Raw genomic sequence first — 6972 nt, 5'->3', positions numbered from 1 at the left:
CCCCTATACAGACACGTTTTCCTTCTTTGCTAAAATCTAAATTATTGTCTCCAGGGCCTCTACCATGTGCAAATGTGAGGCTGCTAAGGGTCAATGGGTTATAACCTGAAACTCTCAGTCACACCTCTCCAGCCTGGGCTGATGGAATCTATATTAAACAGTTTTGTCCGGTGATCCTTCTGTAGCAACAAGTAAGAAAAGATACTTAGAAGTTTGATGCTGAAATAGTATCTCAGTTATAAATCTGGTCAATATGCAGTTCCACATGTCTGGATGAAGCCATCCAATCTTTCCTTGTATCTCATGCTTGTTAGGCATTTATGTCTAAGGAGACACAATTTCCTATGAGAAATATATTCTAGAATGTCTAAGAAGAAAGTAATTTGAAGCCAGAGACCTAATTAGGAATACATTAAAATTGCAGGCTCTCAGCAGTACTAGAAAATTCAAAAGTTTGACTGCATCTGCTTAACATTGGGATGTATCTCCAGGGATAACCAAGTATGTCTTACTGCATCCAATCCACAGGGCCTGTTATGGGTCAAAGACTGGAGTGATGTGAGAACTGGATTTGGAGACTGTCCTCTTGAATATCACTTGAGATTGTTAATTTTTTTATAATGATAGCAAAGAGCAATGGAAATTAAAAAAAAAAAGATACAGGCTTATTTCAGTGTTTGGACAATCCACAGAACACCCGAATTCCAAGAGAAAAAGTATCTGCCCATTTTCTAGCAGACTTTTCATGTAGGAATAACATTGATTAAACTGGACAAGCTGCTATAAGTTCATTGCACCATGTTCCACATTTGGTCCCAATTCCTTTCTGGCTGCAGTTCAAGTTGGTTTTTGTCACATTTACAAAGCCTTGAATAGCCTGGGATCTTAGTACATTAGAAAGTGATTCCCCTAAGCTTCACTGTAGAATCTTCCACTGATGACTGGTTTTATTGACCGTCTACAGTACAGAACCTATTCCAGAGGAAGTAGATCCTGGTACCAGCAGAATTGAAGGCAGAAGATAGAGCACGGAAGGAAACTGAGTTTTTGAAATGACTTAATAAAGTTAGAGAGTAAAGACAAAGAAAACAACAATTTTAGAAAACTTGATTTTTTTTCATATTAAGTCTAGTTCTTGGAAGAAGTCAGTATACATTACTCAAATCAAAACTTCCCTGAATTCATTTGTGTTGATCGACACTCCCTCCTGAGACCTTTTCTGTTAATACTTCATATTTGATAAGAGATGTGCAATTCACTCTCTTTTGTGATCATGAAGAATTTGAATTTTACAGTTGCAGAAAGCAAATATAACTGATCCAGCTTTGACTTTTCAGCTGTGTCTCACAATGTCTATACATTGCCAGAGAGCAGACCTGGGTGAAGTGATAAAGATGTATTGTTATTTTTTCACATTTGCAGGTTTAGGTTATTGGGTTTTGGTGGGGTTTTTTTGTGAAAAGCCTACATTTTTGAATAAGGAAAAACTTTCCCATGTTCCAGTTAGACTACTTTCCATTTAAATGGGTTGTCTGACAAAGGAAATATTTTCCCTTTAGGAAGCCTGCACTTTCTGACTTCTCAATGCAAGACTTCTCTCATAGCACAATTAAATGGTTCCACTATGTCTTTTGCTCCAGTGTTGTAGGTTGGCATATGCATAAGGTCAAATAACTCAGTGCACGTCCAGTGGCTGCATTTACCATTGTGTAGCTTATTATTTTAAAAGGCTTTGAACAGATTTCTTCCTCTCTCATAAGAATTTATCTTCAAATATTTTTTTGTCATGCATAACATGTCCTTGTTCAAGAAAAGCATCTCAGAGAAAGCCATCTGTATGGTAAGTTTAAGATACTTTAAAGTCAGTGTAGTCCATTTCCATAAAGCCCATTTTATTACACATCCACAAAAAAAGAAATAGTTCTTTGTTAAAAGATCTTTAGCCCCATGGAGTAAAAATACATTGAAATAACAAGAGATTTGGGAGGAGAAGATAAAAGATGGAAGGCAGTGTAGGACAGAGAAGATGTGTCAATTCTTATACTAAGTAATGAAGACATGTAATTTGATAAATTCTTGTAAGTCAATTTAGGAACTCCACTGTATTTTTTCAATTCTAAATATATTAAGTGAATATTGACTTTTGGCTAAACTTTGCATAGTCAAGCACCAAATCAAAAAAACCCCATAAAAGTAAAGGTGCTTTTCCTCTTTCTGCAATAGGAATACTATTCACAGACACTTTATTTCCAGAAGTGTCCAGTAACAAGATGAGAAGACTTAGAGGTCACTGAAATTCCAGGTGGATGAACATTCCTCTGAGATTTTTGCAGTGCTTGAAAGACTGCACATATCATCTCTGTTGTATAAACTGGGTGGGAGTACAGATTGCAAAACGTCAGCAGTTCCAGACAACTGCAAGCACCTAAAAGATTCTCACCAAAGTCAGATTAAAATTTTCTGGATGATACTTTAAATCAGACATCTTTAAATCTGACTTTAATGAGACATCCTTTAGGGTAACCTACAAAATTCTGTTATTATTTAGCAACTAAAATTCCACTAAAACTTCCATTTACCACCAAACAGCACAAACACATGCTGAGTATTGTCCAGACCTTAGCCAACCTGATTTTTTTCTTTATTAATAGCACAGAATAACAATGTAAATACACATCAGCATGGAATTCATTGACCACAGGTCTCTCAATCTTTTAGATTTTTGAATTTGACCAAAGGAGACCAACTAGATCTCCTTTACCAACAGGAAGCCTGCAGATAAGTTCTCATATGATGTGGTAATTCTACAGTCAAGAACCCTGTCTTTATTGCACACCTCATAAAAAACCAGACAAGGCCTACTGTAAATAATTTCTTGGTGCTGGAAAATATTCCAGGATTTCAGATATGGGGTACACTACAGTGTACCCTACATAAAATTCCATTCATTTGAGGAGCTGAGGGGAAAAGAGTGTTTGAAGCTGATGAACTAAATCTCACAGTTTGAGTTTGTTTCTAATAATAACAGAAGCTTCACCTACCTCCTTGGTTGAAGCAAGAGACTGTTTTGTCACAGTTCATAAATTGCTGAAAACAGTTTCCTTTTTGTGAAGTTTTATAATCAGTCCTTTTTAGCTTTATAAAGCAGTCACCAGTTTAACATCATCTATAAATCAAATGCCTCCCACTTTCAAACTTTAATTGCCAAAACAGTGACAACAGCTTTCTTTTAAGTAGATAGAAAGTAAACTACACTTGCTTTTAACACTCTGGTTTAACGGTTCCCATAAGTGAAATGTCACCTGGCTACTGGAGGGAGAAAAGATGCCAATTTCAGAAATTGCCTACATGATGTGTTTTCTTCACCCTTATGTGATAATGCATTTAGCATTAATGAAGAGTAAACTTTATAAGGTACATTTCTGAGTCTGTATATCCTTTTGAGTTTCAAGTGAACAACTTAACAAAATATTTTAAAGAAAAAAGAACAATAAAGGGTCACTTAAGAAAAATTACAGGTATGTTCAACAGTACCATCCAGATTGTGAAGTCTGTCAAAGGTAGGGAGATTTATAGGGAATAGGGTATTTCCTAGATGTGTTGTTGCTTAAAGCAATAGGCCTGATGCTGAAATCACAATTCATATCCTAGTTCAAACTGTAAAACCAGATTCAAAAATAAGGATTATTTAACTCCTAGTATTTGTTTGGGGTATCAAGTAACAGCAGAAATGTAGATACATTTAACTGAGTTAGGGCTGAAAAAGAATTAACTTCATGATTTCTTTTTGACATTGACCCGGAGTCCTTTGTTACACTAGTGATATTGTAGCAGAGATCAAACCAGATACTCTGTATTCCATATTCATCACTCTGTTACATTGGCCACACTGTAGCACTAAGGGTGCACATTAGTTAAAAATTAGGAATCTGACTCTTCGCTACCAAGATTTTCCAGATTTTGTCCATAACACACAGTTCTGTGAGATGCAGTACAACAGCAGCAAATGACTGGGGGTATACTAGGGTTAAAGAGGTATGGAGATATAGATAGATAGATAAGGTTCATCTGGGACACAGCAGAGTAAAATTTCCAGAATATTTTTTAGAACTGTTGTTTTGAAGTCATTCCAGTTCACAGGTCACTTCTGTTAAGGTGAGGGAATCAGACCTTAGAAAAGAAGCACATCCCCAGATGAGTTATCAAATAAAAACAAGGAATAAGGTCAGAGTAACAGCTGCACTGAGTCACGTGAAGGACCAACTGCTCAGTGTCCCAAAGAAAGAACATGTGGAGACACTTTGGTGAGCAGTGTAAGAAACAGGACAAATACAGAGTGATGCCTCCCAGGGAATATTTTCCCAGCTTCCTAACAGTCAGAGACTTAGACCTTTCTTTAAACTTGTTACCTATTTAACAACCGCTAAAGGACCACTTATACTCAAACTATGTAACTTTCTTGAATCCATTTATATTTTTGGCCTCCAGAAAATCCTGCAGATTCTACAATTTAACTTAGATTTTGCCTGGACAAGTATTTAATTTTATTTTTTGAAATCCACTATTCAAAATTTCATCGTGTGCCACAGGTTTTTTTTTTGCTGTGACAAGCACTGAACAATTTTGCCCCATTCATTCTTGTGTGATTTGTGATTTCATAATCTTGTTTTATTCAATTTTACCACCTCTTTCCCAAGCTCTCCTCTTCTGTAGGTTCTAGTCAGCTTTGTCTCTTCTTGTATGATGTAATTCAAAGTCTCTGATCACTCTTACCATCCTTTATTGCTTTACTGTATCTTTTATGAGGTAAGGAAAATGAATGGCCAGCTTCAAATCTGAATGTACTATGGATCTATACAGACATAGGGATGTTTTATTTTGTTCACAAATGCTTTCTTAATAATTCCCAGCATTCTGTTTTTTTTTGATCTGTTGAATGAGCTGATATTTTCAGAGACTCTTCAAAGTAATTTCACAATCTTGTTCCTGATTAGTAATATCAAAATTTGGTTATACCGGCAGTCACTTTTTATTTTTTAATGTACTTTTGCATTTATCATGCAAAGTAATATCAACACTAAGTTGTATCTGCTGTTTTGTTTTCCTGTCACATAGTATCATAGTATCCTTTTGCAACATTTTGCAATCAGATTTAGATTTTATCCTCCTCAACACTTTTATATCATCTGCAATTGTCACCTCAATATTCCTTCCATTTCCAGATCATTTATGAATATGCTTAAAAGCAAGGTCACAAAACAAGGTCCTGAGTGATTCCAAAGACAAACTCCCTCCACGGTAACAAATGATCCCACATCCCTAATTTTGTTTTTATCTTTTCCTACTCCTATCTTTTAAGCATCTTATGACTGGAACAGGTTGCCCAGGGAAGTTGTGGATGCCCCATCCCTGGAAGTGTTTAAGGCCAGGCTGGATGGGGCTTTGAGCAACCTGCTCTAGTGGAGGTGTCCCTGCCCATGGCAGGGAGGTTGGAACTAGATGATCTTTAAGGTCCCTTCCGACTCTAACCATTCTATGATTCTATGATATCCCATGGTGATCTCATTTTTTTAATGACAGTAAGCATTTGGCTCAAGATTTTGTGAAAAAGTTTATGGATATCTGAATAGAGACTACTATCCACACCAGAGAGACAGTTACTGACTTCTTCCAGTAACAGACCAACCTGTGAGTTTCTTGATTGCCTCTATAGAAGAGAATCATATATAGATATTAACCTATCGTACATATGCTAGCTATATATATCCTATGTATATTTCTTACTGATTCATCAGCGCAAAAGTCAGACTAAGCCATCCATTTCCAGTTTTCAGAGTTACCACCACAGGACTCTCTGAAATTGGTGCTTCTGATAATTATGAAAAGAGGCTGATTAGACAACATAGCGGAGACAGCCACTCAGAAATTTCCTACCTAAGTTCCTTCAAAACCCTTGGACAAATACCATCAAGCCTTTGTACTGTTAATTTTAATGATTCAACCTAAAAACTCTTCTATTGATTCTTCAGTTTGAGGAAATAGCTCCATAAAGATTGTACTGAAGGGGAAACTAACAAAATTACCTCAATAGTGAACACCAATACAAATAACCTATCCAGATTTTCTACTGTGTCCTTACTGCCTTTGTTCTTTCTTAGCCTTTCTCCTTTTATACCTTAAGCATTTATCCACTGCACAGTCTCTTTGGCAAATCTCCATAAGTGGCCAGTGACTTGTTTCCTCAGGAAAGTCTCCAATTCCTCCAGGTCAAATGAAATCTCTAAAATAAATCATGATGCAGTTTCAGTTTGCATTCAAACGAGAACACTTGCACTTGAATCTCTTGCATTTTGAGCAGTCATTCAAATCTGTGCAAGGTGGATGTAAAATATGACTGTTCTTACTAACTACAACAAAGGGAAGAAGACAGCAGAGAATCAGCTCTACCAGATTTATACTATGCCTATGAAATTTTACAATTACGTGCCACTTTGCACTGAAAAGCTACTGTGATGTCTGAAAAGAAATCTCAAATAATTTCCTGCAAATGGGGAGCTCCTCAGTACACTTGTCACACACATTAAATAGCTATTAGAAATGTCTGGTTTGGCACCTAAAAACAAGGGTTTATTTCCCATTTGATAACTCAGTGCAAAGTTAATGAAAATGTTTGTACAATTTATGTTTACAATGTCTGTGGTAATAGGAAAATCTGATGGAATATAGATCAATGTTTTCTGGTGATGGAAAATTTTATAGCCCCGTTGTTACATTTATGAACAGGGGACAGAATAAAACCTTCAAAGGCAAGAATCAAATAATAATTGATGGGTTTGCTCTTTTGTACTGGGCAGAGCTTATAATGCCTTTTAAAAATCTGACTTTTTCATAACCATAAAAAGTTGGTGGGAAGGACACAGTTAAAGCCTAACTGCAAAGTCTTACTCATGTTAAAAAAAAACACAGGGGGGT

Source organism: Numenius arquata, chromosome 3 (assembly GCF_964106895.1).
Source record: "Numenius arquata chromosome 3, bNumArq3.hap1.1, whole genome shotgun sequence".
Taxonomy (NCBI): domain Eukaryota; kingdom Metazoa; phylum Chordata; class Aves; order Charadriiformes; family Scolopacidae; genus Numenius; species Numenius arquata.
This window is presented reverse-complemented; position numbering follows the sequence as displayed.